Consider the following 17,842-nt stretch of genomic DNA (forward strand, 5'->3'; position numbering starts at 1 on the left):
GATTGGGCAACATGACCTGACCCAGAGGGAGGAAGGAGAATTCAATGCTTTTGCTATTTGGGTTTGGGAGGGGTCTTGCCAGAGCTGGTTTTACTTTGATTAGTGCTGAAATAATGTACTCAATAAACTTTTACATTAAGAGATCAGAATGTTTTAAAGGTGTTTGCCTGGTTGGGTTTGTCAGTTTGAATCTTGGCAACTGCCTGGTGACACCCTGCAATTTTCTGGGCAAGGTTTTTCAGAATGATTTGTCACTGCCTATTTTCTAAAATTGAGAGTGTGTGTGACTGGCCCATTTTTGGGCCTAAAGCAGGATTAGAATTCACAGTCTGCTGGTTTCTAATCTGATTCCTTATCTAGTATATCAAGTTGGCTCTCAAAAATACAATGTATGGACTGCAAACAAACACTCTGTAGGGCAAAAGAGAAGAATATTGGCAAAACATATCCATGAACATCAATTGGCAGTCAGAAAACAAGACGGAAATTTATTAACTAACGAGGTCAACCACAATTTTAACTGGAGACACACCAGACATGGTAAATGAGGCTAAGTCTAAGAGAATTCCTGGAAACTTGGTAGTCTGGCCAATTAGCCATGAACAGATACTGTATATAAAAATAAATCTCATTTCTGAACTATTAAGAAGAAACAACCAAAAGTTAAAAAAGGAGAAAACAGTCCTAGGAACATTTTCCTTTAGCACAGGGGTACCCAACCCCCAGGCTGTGGCCCACTACTGGGCTGTGAGCTGTTTGGAACTGGGCCACAGAAGCGGCAAGTGAGCATGCATAAATGTACACACATCACCACTTGCATGAGAGGTGGGCAAGCACATGCACATGTGCTCCATTTGTGTGAGCAACAGGTACACGTGTCCACCACTCATCCAAATGGAGCTGCGTGCACACGCATGCTTGCCAGCCACTCACATAGAACCATTCCCTCTCCTCCCCTCCCCACTGGCCCTCAAAGGCAGAAAGTTTGGGGAATTCTACTTTAATGCACATATACTGACTAGCACTCAAATAAGGAGGCATCAGCTGCTAATCAACACCAAAAGCACCAGACAACCACATGCCAAACAGAGATGAAACAATACTACCTATTGACACGACCTTTCCAAGCCTAGACATTCCAGTGATTTACAGCCACTATTCAGCTAGTTATATGATTCTGCAACAAGCCACAATGATGAAGAAAATGACCATATGCAAGCTATGACATTGTGAAGCCAATCCCACCCTTCTTTATTTACTCTCCATCTTACACCAGTATGCAAGTTGTGAGGTTTGCATTGTGATATCATAAAGCAAGTTTTGTCTCTCCCCCTGACTAGTTAATAGAGCCAGTTCTACTGATTGAATCTACACACCTGCAATGTGTAAATATTAGATTAGCATAATTGAAAGATCTAGTGTAAGAATCCATATGAGTTGCATCAATTCAAGGCAGATATCCTGCTTTAGCGACTAACACCTGAATCTGTAGGATCAAGGTATAATGGAATTATTGAAAAGTCTACTTACAAAAAATAATAAAGACTTTAAGCGCATCCCATGCACATGATAAAAAGAGGATTGGGCATGAAATGCTGAGCATGACCAGGAAGAACACTCCCATAAATCAGGCAAGTCAAGCAACTATTTCTTCACTAATTAATATTTTTGTTTACCCAACTCTGAAAAGTTTTAGAGTTCTGTGATCCACTGAATTTATTCTAAAGTTCATAATAGACCTACATGACAGGTAAATTACACACGACAGACAAATTAAACATTCTATATATTCAACATATTGTGCAAGACTGCCCATGATGTGCATTCTCTGGTTCCTTAGAAGATCTGCATGAAGCAACACCAGAGGAGATTGCCTAGATAGCTAAATTGGACATCCAGTTATGAGGCCTCTGCTGCAGACCCATAAAAATATTTTTGAACAATTACATGCATTGTGTGTATATGTTTACTTCTCTTTGTCCTGCTCTTATCAAGTGCTAAATGATAACAACAGACAAATCACAAAAATAATGTAAATTTTGTATTTCAAAATCTTCTGGAAGTTTAAAGAACAAATGCCACAAGAAATAACCTTTATTTTTGGTTTCTTCTTCTATTTCTCCAATAAGCAAATGAAGACGTTTTTAAATGGAACCAAATGACATGATTTCTGCGTGATCATCCCACATAATTTCTTCATGTTGGATGATGCTGGGGACATCTTCCTACATGTTTGAAATTTTTGATACCTCAGATTTTATGCAAGTGCCAAAGTACAGTTAATCCTCGACCTATAACCATACTGGAACCTGCCCATTATTGTTGTAAGTCTGGCAGTCATAAGATGGGTCACCTATGTCAGGGCTTTTCAACCAGTGGTACGGGTACCACCTGTGGTACATTGGCACCTGGCAGGTGGTACACGACCATCCTAGAAAAGTGGTAGCGGGGGAGGGGAATGAGCTGAACTGGTGGCAGCACCGCACAAGCCTGAGCAAGAGAGCTGGAGCTGCAGTGCTGTCAGGGCTCAGTGGAAGCGCCAGGATCAACGGCAGGCTCCAGCTGGAGCTCAGCACTGATCCTAGTGCTTCTGCTGAGCCTAGAAAAAGCGCCGATCAGCTGGAATGTTGCAGCCTCTCCAGGGTCTTGGGATTTACATTCAGATGCTTGGCAACTGATTCATATTTATGACAGTCACAGTGTTCCAGGGTCATGTGAAGTGACCAAAACCTGCTGCAACCACCCAGCAGGGAGGGGGAATAAAAAACAAACATCCCCCACCCCACCCCTGCTGCCAATCCTCAACAGAAATGCTCACAACAATGAAAACCTCGGACAGGAGGAAGAGCGCCGCTGGGCAGACAGGCAGGTGTCTTGCTTGGCTGTGCCTTGGGGGAACTTTTTTCAGTGGCATTGTAACTTCGAACAGTCACTAAGGGAACTGTTATAAGTCGAGTACTACCTGTACTCCATCACTTTTTTCCTTTTTGGGGGGTCATCAAGTTTTTGACACCTTGCTAGGCGACTGGTGGTACTCGAATGTTGCCATATCCTAAAAGTGGTACAATAGGTGAAAAGGTTGAAAAGCCCTGACCTATGTGACTGACCTAATTTTACAATCTTTTCTTGCAGCAGTCATTAAGAAAACCCATTGTTCACTGTGGGTTGCTTTTACAAAAACTGGAAGTAAAGATCAGGTTTTGGTTAAAAAAAAGTAAATTGCCATTAAATGATTGTGGGATAATGCAAAGGCTCTAAATGTGTGCCTGTTGCCCATTGTCTGCAACGCAGTTATGTGACTGGGGGAGTGGTCCATTGTAACTTTGAATAGTCACTAAGCGCCTGGTTGTAAATACCTGTATAGCCATTTTATCTTGCCTCTTTGTAATATTTCTTCTACATGTCTGCATAATAATATTTTCCTTACTTTACTTGAGGTATCTTGAGGAATCAGAAGTCACAACCAAGCACATACCTTCAGAGTCAAACATTTCTTACTATCTCTAAAATATCTTTCTCTGAAAACTTGGAGACCTTTTAACAGTTTCCACAAATTGTCCAGTGTGTGTATGGGGGAGGAGGTGTGTCCTACTCAGATATTGTTGAACTATTTCACACATCTCTTTTCATTGGCCAGAATGGCTGGGGTAATTGGATTTCACAAAATGTAAAGTTAAGACTATTCTGCTACATTTGTTACCTTAAAAGTTCATTTATATGTTTAATTAACAATAACATATCGAGCCACCCTCTCTTTTTGCAAAATAACATTAAGTTTTTAATATTTTAAAAGATTTTAAAGATTTTCCATATTCCATCATGAAACAGTATTTACCTTGGCTATAACAACTTCTTTTTCCATAGACATTGAATCCAGAGGTAAAGTAAGACAAATAGTTTTATCTGTTTTTCTACCTGAAAAACACTAAGAGATAGAACAGCTTAATACAAAACAGCGTTAACTGTTGCAAACCTGCAATCTTGAACTCAGTAGAACTTTCTCCTAGGTAGATATGTATAGGATTGTAGTGTGAATTTGTTGTATTAACACATAACAACAGCTATTAAAACAAGGGCATCAGATTATTGCAGAACATATTTCCATTGGTTATAATGTTGATTTAAAAACCTAGATTTTTTTTAAAATCAGGAACTATGCTATGCTAGTTGATGAAGAATAGGTGTCTAAAGGTTAAACCATGGCAACTAGACTAATTTTTGTTTTTTGCTAGTCTGAGATGTTTTGCTGCTCATTCAAGCAGTTTCATCAGTCAGAGAAAGCTGGTTGGGCAGAGAGTTGTTGGAATATACCAGATCTTGCCACATTAATGTCAGGGCTTTCCTTCCCAAAATGCATTGCAATATGTTGATGAAGACTCTCAATCATCCAAGCAAAGAGGTCAAAAAGTTGATTTATGGCAACTGCACATTTTTTTTTTTTGCTAGTCTGAGATGTTTCACTGCTCATATGAAGTTGCTTGGATGAGCAGCACAATGCTTCAGACTAGCAAAAAACAAAAATTACTCCAGTTGTCATCATTCAACCTTTAGACACCTTTTCGTGGGTGATTGAAAGTCTTCACAGACGTATTGTAACGCATTTTGGTGAGGAAACCCCTGAAGTTGATGTGGCAAGAGTTGGTACATTACAACAAATCTTTGCCTAACTGACTTGCTCTGACTGATGAAGCTGCTTGGATAACCAGTAAAATGTCTCAAACTAGCAAAAAAATAATTTTATTTATAATTTATTTATTTATAATTTAATTTCTATACCGCCCTTCTCCTGAAAGACTCAGGGCGGTGTACAGGGCAATAAAAGCACTACAAAAGTTTACAAAAGTTAAAAGTAAAATTAAATTAATTAAGCCCTAACAATAAATAATTAAAAATAACCCAAACCCTTAAAAGCAGGCCGGCCTGTTCAAATAAATAGGTTTTCAGATCACGGCGGAAAGAACGAAGGTCGGGAGCCATCCGGAGCTCAACCAGTAATTGATTCCAAAGGGCTGGCACACCCACAGAGAATGCTCTCCCCCTGGGGGCCGCAAGCCGACACTCTGACCGACGGCACTCTGAGGAGGCCCTCTCTGTGGGAGCGCACAGGACGAAGGGAAGATGACGCTGGCAGCAGGTGTTCCCGTAAGTAATCCGGACCCATGCCATTTAGGGCTTTATAGATAATCACCAAAAAATAGCTCAGTTGCCATGATTCAACCTTTTGATACTGTACATTAGGCAATTTCAACTGTAAATCCAGAATCCAGTATATTGCATTCATTGGAAGATAAAGAAGCCTATGTGCTTTTGGAATTTCTCTGTTTTTATGAATGGGGCAGGGGGGAGGAGTTGTATGTCACCCGAAGAGTGTTGAAGTTGGACAGCTATAGTAAATTTAATCAATTAATTAATTAGCAATCTTCTTTTGGTTCGCGAGGCTCTGTTGTTAGAGACAGCTGTGTAACATATTTATGGGGTGCTGGATCAAAACCATGTTCTATATGAATAATTAACAATAATTAACAACAAAGGAAACATTTTGGAAACAGTGATGCTCATTGCTGCTATTTCTTTGTTGACAGCTCCCACTTCCTACTACTAATTGAAAAAAGTGCAAGTGAGTTTTACCTCTGTTACCATTCACCTGATCCCCCATATTCAAAAGAACCAAATTTCATTTGCAATTTCACTTCCCAAAGTCTTATCACCCAATCTGGCTGCACATTTACACTGGAAGACATATGTATATACAGACAAACACCAACACACGAGGTTAACCATCACATTAAACTGCAATGTGTGGGCATAGCTTATTGGTTACAACCAAACTAGTTAGAATTAATCTGTGCTGTATGATTCACTCTCAGCTAGAGTCAAGTCGATTGAATAGATTTAGGGTCATCAGCAAATTAAGAATAAGAATTCTTAAGAACAATTTTTGTTCACAATAGGATGGAAAGCCCAAGGAAGTTGCAATACCTTTGTTGATCTTAGAAAATAGATTATTATTTCATTAGGTTTAACCAAGGAGAAAATAGATTTTCTACTCATATCTTATACATATACATATACATACATACATATATATATATATATATATATATATATATATATATATATATATATATATATATATATATATATATGGAAATAATGTATCATGAGACAGATCACAAGTGTGTTCCTCAGTCTGATAATAGGGGTTAACTAGCTCTAATGATAGCTATAGGTGACCCTAGAAATCGTTAGTGGGGGTCAGTATTTTTCTCCAAAATAAATGTATGCTGTAGGACACGTAATTGAAATACATTTGCCTTGCTTTTTGAATTAAAATGTGTCTTTAAAACATACAGAACACGGTCCACAGATATTCTCTAGTAATTCAACTTTCAGGGCAGATCCTTTACACTTGATGCATTGAAATTCAAGAGGAACAGAAGAAGTCAACAGATGTTTCTGAGATTCTTCGTAGGATCCTTGCAGAGTAAATAAAGCAATTTCATCTGTGGAGAGGGAAAGGTGCCATTACACAGGGAACTGACTCAAGAATGAAGTCAAACTTAACTTGCATCCATCCCATGAAAAATAAAACAAACAGATAACTGCTAAAATAAAACGTTACAATTCTCTAAAGTGCATACCTACTAGTGTATAATTTGGCTCAAAATGTTTGTTATGAAACAGTAAATGCAATGTATATTCCAAGTAGCTAAGTAGGGGCACAAGTTTCTCTCTGTGTGTTTGTAAACACATGTATTAAAGAAAACTGTGTGCCTATATCTTCCTTCCTCCCTCCCCTCCCCTTTTCTTTCCCTCTCCTCTCCTCCCTTTTCCTTCCCAACAGGGAGGGAATGAGGAATTGCAGGACCCAGGGAACATTGAAAATGAAGATCACAAGACCACAGCAGAAGTCCAGCAGTGCAGCAGCAGCAGCCGCCGCCAGTTGAACTGAAGCAGCCACAATTTCCCCAAATTTCATTCTCTCCGGAGTCAAGGAGCCTGGATTTTGGACACATTCTGTAAGTTAGCCCATTTTCAGGAAGCTTGGTTCAAAAATAGTTGCTCTGTGATGCATCATTTCATCCAATTAAAAGTCATGTCAACTAGTGTTTTAGTAGTGTATAGATAAGTGCCATAATTTTATAGTCATCTCTTATAGTGATAGAGACAACCTGCTAAACAGAGAATATATCCAGTGCATCTGATCCAGAAGGGCAAGCTGAGATGTACACTGTCCCCTGAGACTGGGAACAAAGAATATTATTCTCCCTTTTTACAAAAAACTTTGCCTCCATGTACAAAGGGACTTAAATAATTGGAAAAAATTACAATTATCATTACTGGGAAGAATTGCAGTTGTTAAAATGAATGTTCTACCAAAGTTTCTCTTTTTGTTTCTAATGATACCTATATTGAAAAAGGATGCCAACCTTGATCAATGGCAGAAGGGTATTAACAAATTTATTTGGGCGGGGAAAAAACCAAGAGTTAAATTTAAGATTTTACAAGATGCCAGGGAAAGAGGGGGACTCAAGGCGCCGAATTTGAAATTGTATTATGATGCGGTTGCCTTGACGTGGGTTAGTGATTGGCTTAATTTAACTAACAAGAGAATACTTCATCTTGAGGGATGGGATTTGGTATATGGATGGTACGCATACTTGCTCTACGATAAGAAGGTGGACAGGGCTTTTAAATCCCATATTCTTAGAAGTGCTTTATTGCGTGTCTGGAAAAAATATTATTATAAGTTAAATTATAAAATACCAATTTGGGGAATTCCTGGACACGCGATAGAGGGCGTATCTATGGGAGTGAGTATGGACATGGTTTCTTATAAGGAACTACTTAGATTGCGAGGGAATGATTGGCAACTTAAATCATTAGAGGAGTTAAGACAAGAAAACATAAGTTACTCTTGGTTTCAATATACCCAACTGAGAGCTAGGTGGAAGTCAGATCAAAAGGTTGGCATCACAATTACAGATCAAAATTTAGTAAAACAAATTAGAGATTTAAATTGTGCACATATAAAGAGGATATATAATGCTTTAATTGAATTGGATTCGGAAACGGAACTGGTTAAAGACTGTATGATAAAGTGGGCACAAAATATTCAGGAACCAATTTCGTTGGACGCCTGGGAGATAATTTGGGTCAGAAATGTTAAATTTACTCAGGCTCAAAACTTAAGAGAAAATTTTTATAAAATGTTTTATAGATGGCATCTGGATCCCAAGAAGTTGTCCAACATGTATCCTAATTTACAGTCTAAATGTTGGAGATGTGGTAGTTTAGAAGCTACCTATTTTCACATGTGGTGGACTTGTAGAAATATAAAAGCTTTTTGGATCAAAATTTGGTGGAACATTCAAAAGATTTTTAAGAGAAAGATAAAGTTTTCTCCGCAATTGTTTTTATTGGGTATTGTTGTAGATTGTGATGTTAAAGAAACTAACTTGATGTTGAACATGATAACAGCAGCACGGTTACTGGTGAGACAATATTGGAAGAAGGATAGTTTGCCCACTATAGAAGAATGGGTGTTTAAAGTTTCGAATCTTGCAGAAATGTCTAAGATTTCTGCTTATTTGAAAGATCATTCACAGGAAAGATATATTTCAGTTTGGAGGAGATGGATAAATTATATTCAGAACAAATATGGGACTAAAAAGTTCCATTTAGCTTATGAGTAGATTTTAGTGGGATATTGTTACTGGTACTTTGTTTGTAGTTATGTTAAAGGGGAGTTAAAGCACATTATGAATTTGGTTAATTGTATATTATGCATAATTTTTATTTAGAATATGATTATTGTAACTATAATCCTGTATTTAGCTCTGGGAAGTGGGGGGGGAAGTGGGCGGGTTTGGGGTGGGAGGGATTTGGGGATATATTGTAAAATTTTGTTTTTGTAAAACTTTTTAATAAAAAAAAACTTTGCCTCCATTTCTAGTTAGTGTTCTTCTGAATGATGTTTCAATGGGCATTCAAGGCAGAAGTCTTTCTGTAGGGAAACTGAGATTTAAATAACAGAGGAATCCTCTTTTGTCAGGTTTTGCTTAGTTATGCATACGGCCTTGAGGCTACCTGGAGTCAATGTAATTCCAATACATACTGGAATTAACTACATTTGTATTGTACATTTTTTTACTCTGTGATCAACATGCATTTATCTGATTCATGTGCTTCAGCTGGCAGTTAAAGCAATATATACAACTTTTTAAATTAAAAATAGATATAAAACAATACATTTCCAAGTTTTACCTTTTGAAATACAATTCATGTTATTCACTTCTATTTCCAAGCAGGAAATTTCACGGGACTATCAAAAGGAGAAGAAAATCTTAATGGTCAAAGCAAGATAGCTTTGAAAGAAATAGAACATCACTAGGAATGTTTTACAACATGAGAATTAGCCAGGAATATCTAAATTCCTAAATTAATAGCTGAATTAAAATTGTGTGCCTATTTTAAATACATGAAGTTAAACACAATTTTTCATGAACGTTAACAGCACTAAAATATGGGAGGCATCTATGATTGGTTCTGAAATTGATTCAAGTTGGAACCAAAATGAAAAAGCTTAAGAAAGCTTTAAATAAATATTGCAGATCAGCTCTAATCTCTGCATCCTGTGGATGGGAGCAGATAATAATAATAATAATAATAATAATAATAATAATAATAATAATAATGATGATGATGATGATGATGATGATGATGATGAAGAAGAAGAAGAAGAAGAAGAAGAAGAAGAAGAAGAAGAAGAAGAAGAAGAAGAAGAAGAAGAAGAAGAAGAAGAAGAAGAAGAAGAAGAAGAAGAAGAAGTTGGAACGGACCTTGGAGGTCATCTAGTCCAACCCCCTGCTCAGGTAGGAAACCCTATACCAGTTCAGACAATTGGCTGTCCAATCTCTTCTTAAAAACTTCCAGTCTTGGAGCATTCACCACTTCTGGAGGTAGGTTGTTCCACAGATTAATTGTTCTAACTGCCAGGAAGCTTCTCCTTAGTTCTACTTTGCTTCTCTCCTTGATTAGTTTCCATCCATTGCTTCTTGTCCTGCCTTCAGGTGCTTTGGAGAATAGTTTGACTCCCTCTTCTTTGTGGCAGCCCCTGAGATATTGGAACACTGCTATCATGTCCCCCCCCCCGTCATCCTTCTCTTCATTAAACTAGACATACCCAGTTCCAACAAAGGTTCCTGATATGTTTTAGCCTCTAATCATCTTTGTTGCTCTTCTCTGCACTCCTTCTAGAGTTTCAACATCTTCTTTACATTGTGATGACCAAAACTGGATGCAGTGTTCCAAGTGTGGCCTTACCAAAGCATTGTAAAATGGTATTAATACTTCACGTGATCTTGATTCTATCTCTCTGTTAATACAGCCTAGCACTGTGTTGGCTTTTTTTGGCAGCTGCAGCACACTGCTGGCTCATAGCCATTGATTGTCCACTAGGACTCCGAGATCCCTCTCACAGTTCCTATTATTAAGCAAGGTACCACCTATACTATACTTGCACATCTGGTTTTTCTTGCCTAAATGTAGAACTTTACTTTTTTCACCATTGAATTTCATTTTGTTAGATAGCGCCCAGTGTTCCAGTTTGTTAAGATCCTCCTGTATCTTAAGCCTATCTTCTGGAGTGTTGGCTATTCCTGCCAGCTTGGTGTTGTCTGCAAATTTGATGAGTTCCCCATCTATGCCCTCGTCCAAATCGTTGATGATAATTGCCTCTTTGGAGATGCTCTGATTCTGCTAAATGTTTCTGAACAAAAGTCTCTTAAATTGCCTGAGAGGCCTATTTATATTGTTTGCTTGATATTTGTTCATTTATTTATTTAAATGGACAAATCCACTCAGTACATAATCATCTTTGGGTGGCTCCCAAAATGGTCTAAATGATTCACTCTACCATACCATTTGTGTATGCATTTGTGCATGTTTGTAAATACATTTAGTTTGTACTATCATCATACACTCCCCTCATTCCTTTACCTCCCAATATATTTAGGATGCCTCTTTCACAGCTCATGCCTGCTTATGTGAGAGAAAACTCAATTAAATATGATGGGCTTTACTTCATAGCATTTATGCTAGGCTGACCAATTTATGCTCCAGTATGATAGGTGATACTGGCTTGTTCTAAAGCCTCTGAGGTTCCTGAAAATGATAATTAAAGGCATAGTTCCTGTGTGATTTCCTTATTCATACCACAAAAGTAAAGAATCTCTGTGTATGGCTATACACCACAACTAATTGCACTCACCCATTCTATTTACACACACACACACACACAAAATAAAATCAAATTTAGGACTGCAGAGTTAAAATAGCCATATGCCCACCACAACATAAATTTTTAAAAAGATAAAAAAAGCAGAATGGAAATTACCACTAATACACCATTGGTAACGATATTCTCAGGAGGAACTGAGCTGAAAAAAAAATACATGTGTTGTAATAGATTTTGGTTATTTAAATCTGCCTTTTATTTAATTTGGGGTGGCATGAATTAATGACATCACCCTCTGTATTAATACCCAAGACTAAGATGAAACTAAACATCATTTGGACTATTTTCATTTTGAAATAATAAGATTGATTATGTGCCATCAAATCATTTTTGCTGTCTGAGGGTCACCTGGGTTTTTTGTAATCCCAATCTGGTCGTTTCAGAATAGGCATTAAAAAAATCCTACTACTTGATCTATTGTATATGATAACAGAATCATAGATTCAGGTCCATCGTTTGAGATCAGTGAATACTGCAAAAATAAAGGATCGCTGAAGAGAGATGGAAGGTATAATATGCCCACATATTCCATGTCAGGATATCAGACAGAAGCATGCAAAATCAGGCAAGCTCTATCCAATACCTCATGCCACCCTGTCCATAGTTTCCATAGCAGGCAGGAAAGTATTTTTGTATGTTACAAATTCTTAAAAGTCTAGGAGATACTTACATATTTTCCAGACTAAATTCTACTTCTAAATTTTCTTTAATCTATGAAAAAGTAATACATTATTTCATTATAACATATATGAAGTTATCTCCAGAAAATGCATAAATTCCTTTAATATTGAACAATACATTAACTTGATGTAATAGGATATATTTTCTTTTACTGCTACCTCACTTCAAATTTAAATATCAATGGTATGATATTAATGTTGTGTATTCATTTCATTATGTGGTATGTACCCATTTTAGCAGGAGGTCCTGTCTGATTCCTGCTATCACATCTCTGATAATTAAACTTAAATATCTTGGGATTCTTCAACATATTGAGGGGGTTCCAGGGAGAACATGGTGAATAGACATCCCTAAACAGCAGAAAGGAGAGATCATGAGAACACCCATATATAGTTTGACTAGCTGCTACTCATGACTAGATGGCAGAAACTAATGTTTCTGCAGATACTTCTATGTTGTGAAGCTGGGAATTGAGGGATTTCATCAAGCTCATAAGCTAATAATACCTCTAAGGATGTTTAAGTTCAACCAATCCTCATCTCTTACTCGCTTTTGGAATCACTTTTTTATTGTTTCTAAAATATTGAGAACCCTCAGAATGGCAAATTTCACAGTATTCATTTGGTAAATTTCCTTCAGTCTATAGTGAAATGATTTCTGAATATGAATGTAAAGACACAGAAAAAAATAATTTTGAAGTAAACAGCAAAGGAGCAATTAGAGCATTGATTTTGGAAACTTATTAACTGACTAAGAATTCAGATAGATGTGAAATAAAATTACATGTGGGAAATTGCTGTGGTTGTTTTAACTCTAAAAATAAGCTGGGAAACATAATAAGCTGGGAGACTGATGTTTGGTCACTAGAGGGAATTAGAAGGAACTAAAGACTGCATTCAAAGGAGAAAGACTTAAATTACTTAATAAGAATAGAACTAAATGTTTTAACACTGGATTTATTTAAGGATATTTGGAAACAATGGATTCAGAAATTAATTTTAAAAATATCTTTTTATTTTAAAATTAAATAAATTATAAACAGCATGTAAATATGTTGTGGAAGAGGAACACGTTCTACTGGATAAGACTGAAACTAATTTAAATTTGGATTTGGAAATGACAAGTTACAAGAATTATGTAGCATTATATAGAAGTGGATGAAAAACTAGATGTACAAATAAAACTGGCTGAGGCTTCAACAATTAAGGAGGACATACATACAATAAACCAGGCAAGTGATGTAATCTTCCTATATTGGATGAAAGAAGTTGTTAAAACTTTGAAGGATTCTGTGACAAGAGGCAAAAGAAAAATGAAAAGAAATCAAGGTCTAAGATAGAGATCTGCTAAAGTTTTCAAGGTTTTTCTGACAAAAGACCAAAAAGATGAAAAGAAACCAATTTCTAGTTGAGGGTACTAAAAGCTAAAACTGTGGGGAATAATTTAATTTAATTTAATTTAATAATTTGATTTCTATACCGCCCTTCTCCCGAAGGACTCAGGGCGGTGAATAAGGGAGAAGGACAATGAAGTAACAGAATAACAGTTGGAAAGGACCTTGCAGGCCTTTTAGTCCAATACCCCGCTCAACCAGGAACCCCTGTACCATTTCAGACAAATGGATGTCCAGTCTCTTTTTGAAAGTCTCCAGTGTTGGAACAGCCACAACTTCTGGATGCAGGTCGTTCCTCTGATTAACTGTTGGTTTATTTATTCAGGGTTAAAATAGATACATTATTATCTTTGACAATGAATTAACTTTTGCTAACTTGGACGGAATGAAGAGCTTTTAATTTCCTGTTTTCAGATAAGAGATAAAGTATGGGGAGAAGTGTTTATTTTGTACTTTAAGTCTATTTGACTAACATTAATACAGTTTATTTTTTTCTGATAACTCTGATTGACTATGATTTGGACGATTTCTATATAGATAAAGGTATATGTATATGTATATATAATGTATACATAATAAGGGTATGAGATATGGGATGAAGAAAGTCTTTGTTATTTTTAAAGAGAAGTTGATGAGTTGTTTAAAAATGTGTTTATGTTGTGATGAGGGAGAAATCACTTCCTTCCCCTCCCTCTATTATATGTGTTTTTCCTCTTGGAATATTATATATAAAATACATATTGTAGTTATTATTATCTATAAAATCTGTAATCTTTAATAAAATTATTATATTTAAAAAAGGATGCCTGCAACATAATCAGCAGGCATATCTTCCCTTCACCTGAATCCAGTACAAGCACAACTGTAATCAGCTCACTGATGTTTTAATGTCATTTCCAATTCATTTAAACCAGGCATGTCAAACTCGCAACGTCACATGATGTCGCACAACGTATTGGGACTTTTTCCCCACTGGTGGCAATGGGGTGGGCACGGTTTTGGTGTGATGCATCCGGCCCGCGGGCCACCAGTTTGACATGCCTGATTTAAACCAAAACTCCTCAAAGTCACCTCTTGTGAATAAAATAACAATGATGACGTTTTGCTATAAAAGTATGATTCTTGAAGGATGACTATATCTGAATGTCTGTTTTAGACATATGAATTCATTAAACATTAAAAAAAGGTCCCACTACAAAAAATTATTTTAGTAGTAAAGAATTTGGAAATTTTAACTATGGTACATATGAACACCAATGAGGTTCCTAGAATAGCCATCCTGCCTTTCCTTGCCTGTTGTGTTTGATGCTCAAAGTTCCCATTAACTCTATGATCATCTGTTCCCATTCCTCCACCAGTAAATATCAGCAATTTTATTGCTTGTTATTCCTTTGACTAGCAGTTCTGACCCCTTACTTTTGGATCCAATGAAAATGTAAGGCAAATTGTTTCTCCAAGCTGAAGTTTAGCAACATCAAAGAGAACAGTGAAGGGTTGGTCATCCAAAAGGCAGCGGTTTTCATCATGAACCATCAGCTCCAGAACATTCTGAAAAGAGAAGGAAACTTAAATCATCAGGTTTTGAATCTAGATTAGAAAACCAAAAATATAGTAATATTCTCTTCTCTTCTCACAAAAGACTCCTCCTTTGCAAGATGGGGAATGCTGCAATGGTTGTAAATGTGAAAAATGGTCATAAGTGCTGTTTTCAGTTCCATTATAACTTTGAACAGTCACTAAACAAATAGTTGTAAGTCAAGGACCATCTGTATTATTAGCCCAACCATTTCAAACTGGTATTTATTGCTAAGGGATGTCATTATAATGTCTTTCTTAAGTCAGTTTTACAAGAATTGATTACTTGTTGTGCAAAGTTTTTATAAACTCTACCACTACCACAACTTTTCTACCTGTTGTCATGAAAGACATTTCAGCAGCTATGTAAATAAAGATTACTTTAACAAGCCAGGTAACTATTATTTAAAGAGAATTGTAAAATAAATGATCTCCTCACTTGTAAACAATTACAGTCCTGGAGACAGACCGTTATGCCACTGCCCTTTATGGAAACCTTGAAAAGCTGGCTCTTTCGACAAGCTCTGGGACTCAGTGATCTGTGACTCCACTTCCAATATTGGCCAATGGTTATAGGTTATTAAATTATTATGTTACTTCCCTGTTGCAAATTCATAACACTTATTAACATAATTTTCCTGCTTTGTTGTTTTACATTTAGTTACTATGCTGCTTGTTAATTGTATAAACAAGTAAGCAAACCCAGCTGTAGATTAAAAATTTTTGATTCATCTGTCAGATTGTTAACTTCTGCTTTATTCACCTTTGCCATTTTAAATGTTTTTACTTTATTTTGCCCTATATTGAAGGATATGCTAACCAATGAAAGGATCCCAAAATTAAGTCTCTCTTTTTACTAATACTACTTACTATGTCATAATCCAGTTGCTATGCCACTATGGTTTGATTCTGTTATTAATAACTGCAATGCTGTATTTACCAAAAAAAAAGTTGTTAAAATTATTACAACTATACAAAAAATATCTTATGAATGTATGCCCAATAATTGATTCCCCAGTCTGGCACTGAAATAGGAATCAAATAAATGTGTTCAAAAAAAATTTGGATTAATGCCTCTTCACAGTTGAATATTTACAAAATAAGAATCTGAATGTGGTTCTGGAACTCAAAGTGAAATATTAATAACTTTGTGTCTTACTTTGACATGATTCTGTATCCGGTAGCAGAAGGTTTCATTCCATACTGGATCTTTACAGTCCTTAATGGCCTTTGTCTGAGCCGTTTCAAATGAAGCTGATGGCAGGAACAAGCTCACATAGCAGTCAGACTGGCTAACTGTTGGGTTTTGAGTTTGTTTGTTTTAAAAAAATGAGGGATTAATGCAGCATTCCTAGAACAGATGCTATCATTAAAGTTTATTTTAATCCCTGACAAGATCGTATACACATACATATAACCAGAAAGTACAAAGAAACCAAGAGTTTTCTTAACTAGATCTAATTTCTGAATTCACAATGACTGAATGGATGTTAAGATCATAAAAGCATAGAACATAGTTTTCTGTTACAAGCACCAAAATATCATATGCAAGATGATACCAACATAGAAATGACATAAATAAAGCATAATTCATATCATTTGTAGTCCTCTGAAGATGGCCATGTCTGTAATGGTTGCATTAAATGCTTTTTTAAAAAAAGGGAGGGGTGGCTTTTCACCAAGTTTCCTCTGCTACTTGTTTACTGAATTAGACATATGAAGCATCATCTAAGTATATACAACTTGCTACATTCAGAGAATTTACACAGTAAAACTAAATTTCACAATAACTACAAGGGCCAGAAAAAATATGTTTGCTGATAATTAAGTTTTTACAGTATAAACAAATAATTTGAATTTTCATAGGACATGTAAATAAAAAAAAAACTTATTAAAACTTATTCATCCCTTATCCTAAATTTTGTCTTTCAGAGGCAATGAACTAAGGAAAGTTCCACAGTCTGGATTAACCTTTCAATCATTGTTAAACAGGAAAGCTCCCAATGCAAACATCTTTTGGAAATGTATCGTGTCAATCTGTTCCCCTTCTAATAAGTCTCTACAATCTATTTTGAAACCAACACTTTAAAGGAGAAAATGTAATTTATAAATAAAGTAAGGAAAATTCAATTCTTTTAAAATGGCATATACCTTTGCAGAATAACAGCAACTTACTACATTGCATTATAGTATATTATTTAATGTGAATATCTATGTCAGAGCAAATTAGTAGCGGATGTCCAGTGTACCAGATGGTACACTGGACATCCACTACTAATTTGCTCTGACATAGATATGGAATCCAGATTATATCTATATTTCTAGATATAGAAATAGCAAAATACTCACATAAATCGGCTTTCTGTAAATTGGTTATTTGTATGATTTTCACGGTCAGCAAACTGCAAGATGCCTTCTCCATCTGCAAAATAAAAGCAGACAGAAGTATTTACTGCCCTGTGTGAATATAGTCAACCACTGCAGTTTCCCAAGGGGCCTTTAAGCCGAAAGAGCTGGAGTTAAAGTCAGGTGAGACATTCTGCCTAGAACATCCAGGACATCAGGTCATTGTACCATTGTACCATGAGCGAAGGGAATGTATGTATGGAGTCAGGGAAGATATACATGACCTTCTTTTTTCACCTGTTTCCGAGACTTTAGGTGAAGCTCTATTTAGTGAAGAAAATTTCTGCTTGCTGCTTCCTACATCTAAAATTGCCAGCCAGGTATAACCTCCTAGAGCTTCATTGGCATGGGTCCGGAGTACCTTAGGGATCACCTGCTGCCGGCGTCAACTTCCCTCCGCCCTGTGCGCTCCCACAGAGAGGGCCTCCTCAGGGTGCCACCGGTCAGAGAATGCCGTCTGGTGGCCCCCAGGGGGAGGTCCTTCTCTG

Source organism: Vipera ursinii (assembly GCF_947247035.1).
Source record: "Vipera ursinii genome assembly, chromosome: 1".
Classification (NCBI taxonomy): domain Eukaryota; kingdom Metazoa; phylum Chordata; class Lepidosauria; order Squamata; family Viperidae; genus Vipera; species Vipera ursinii.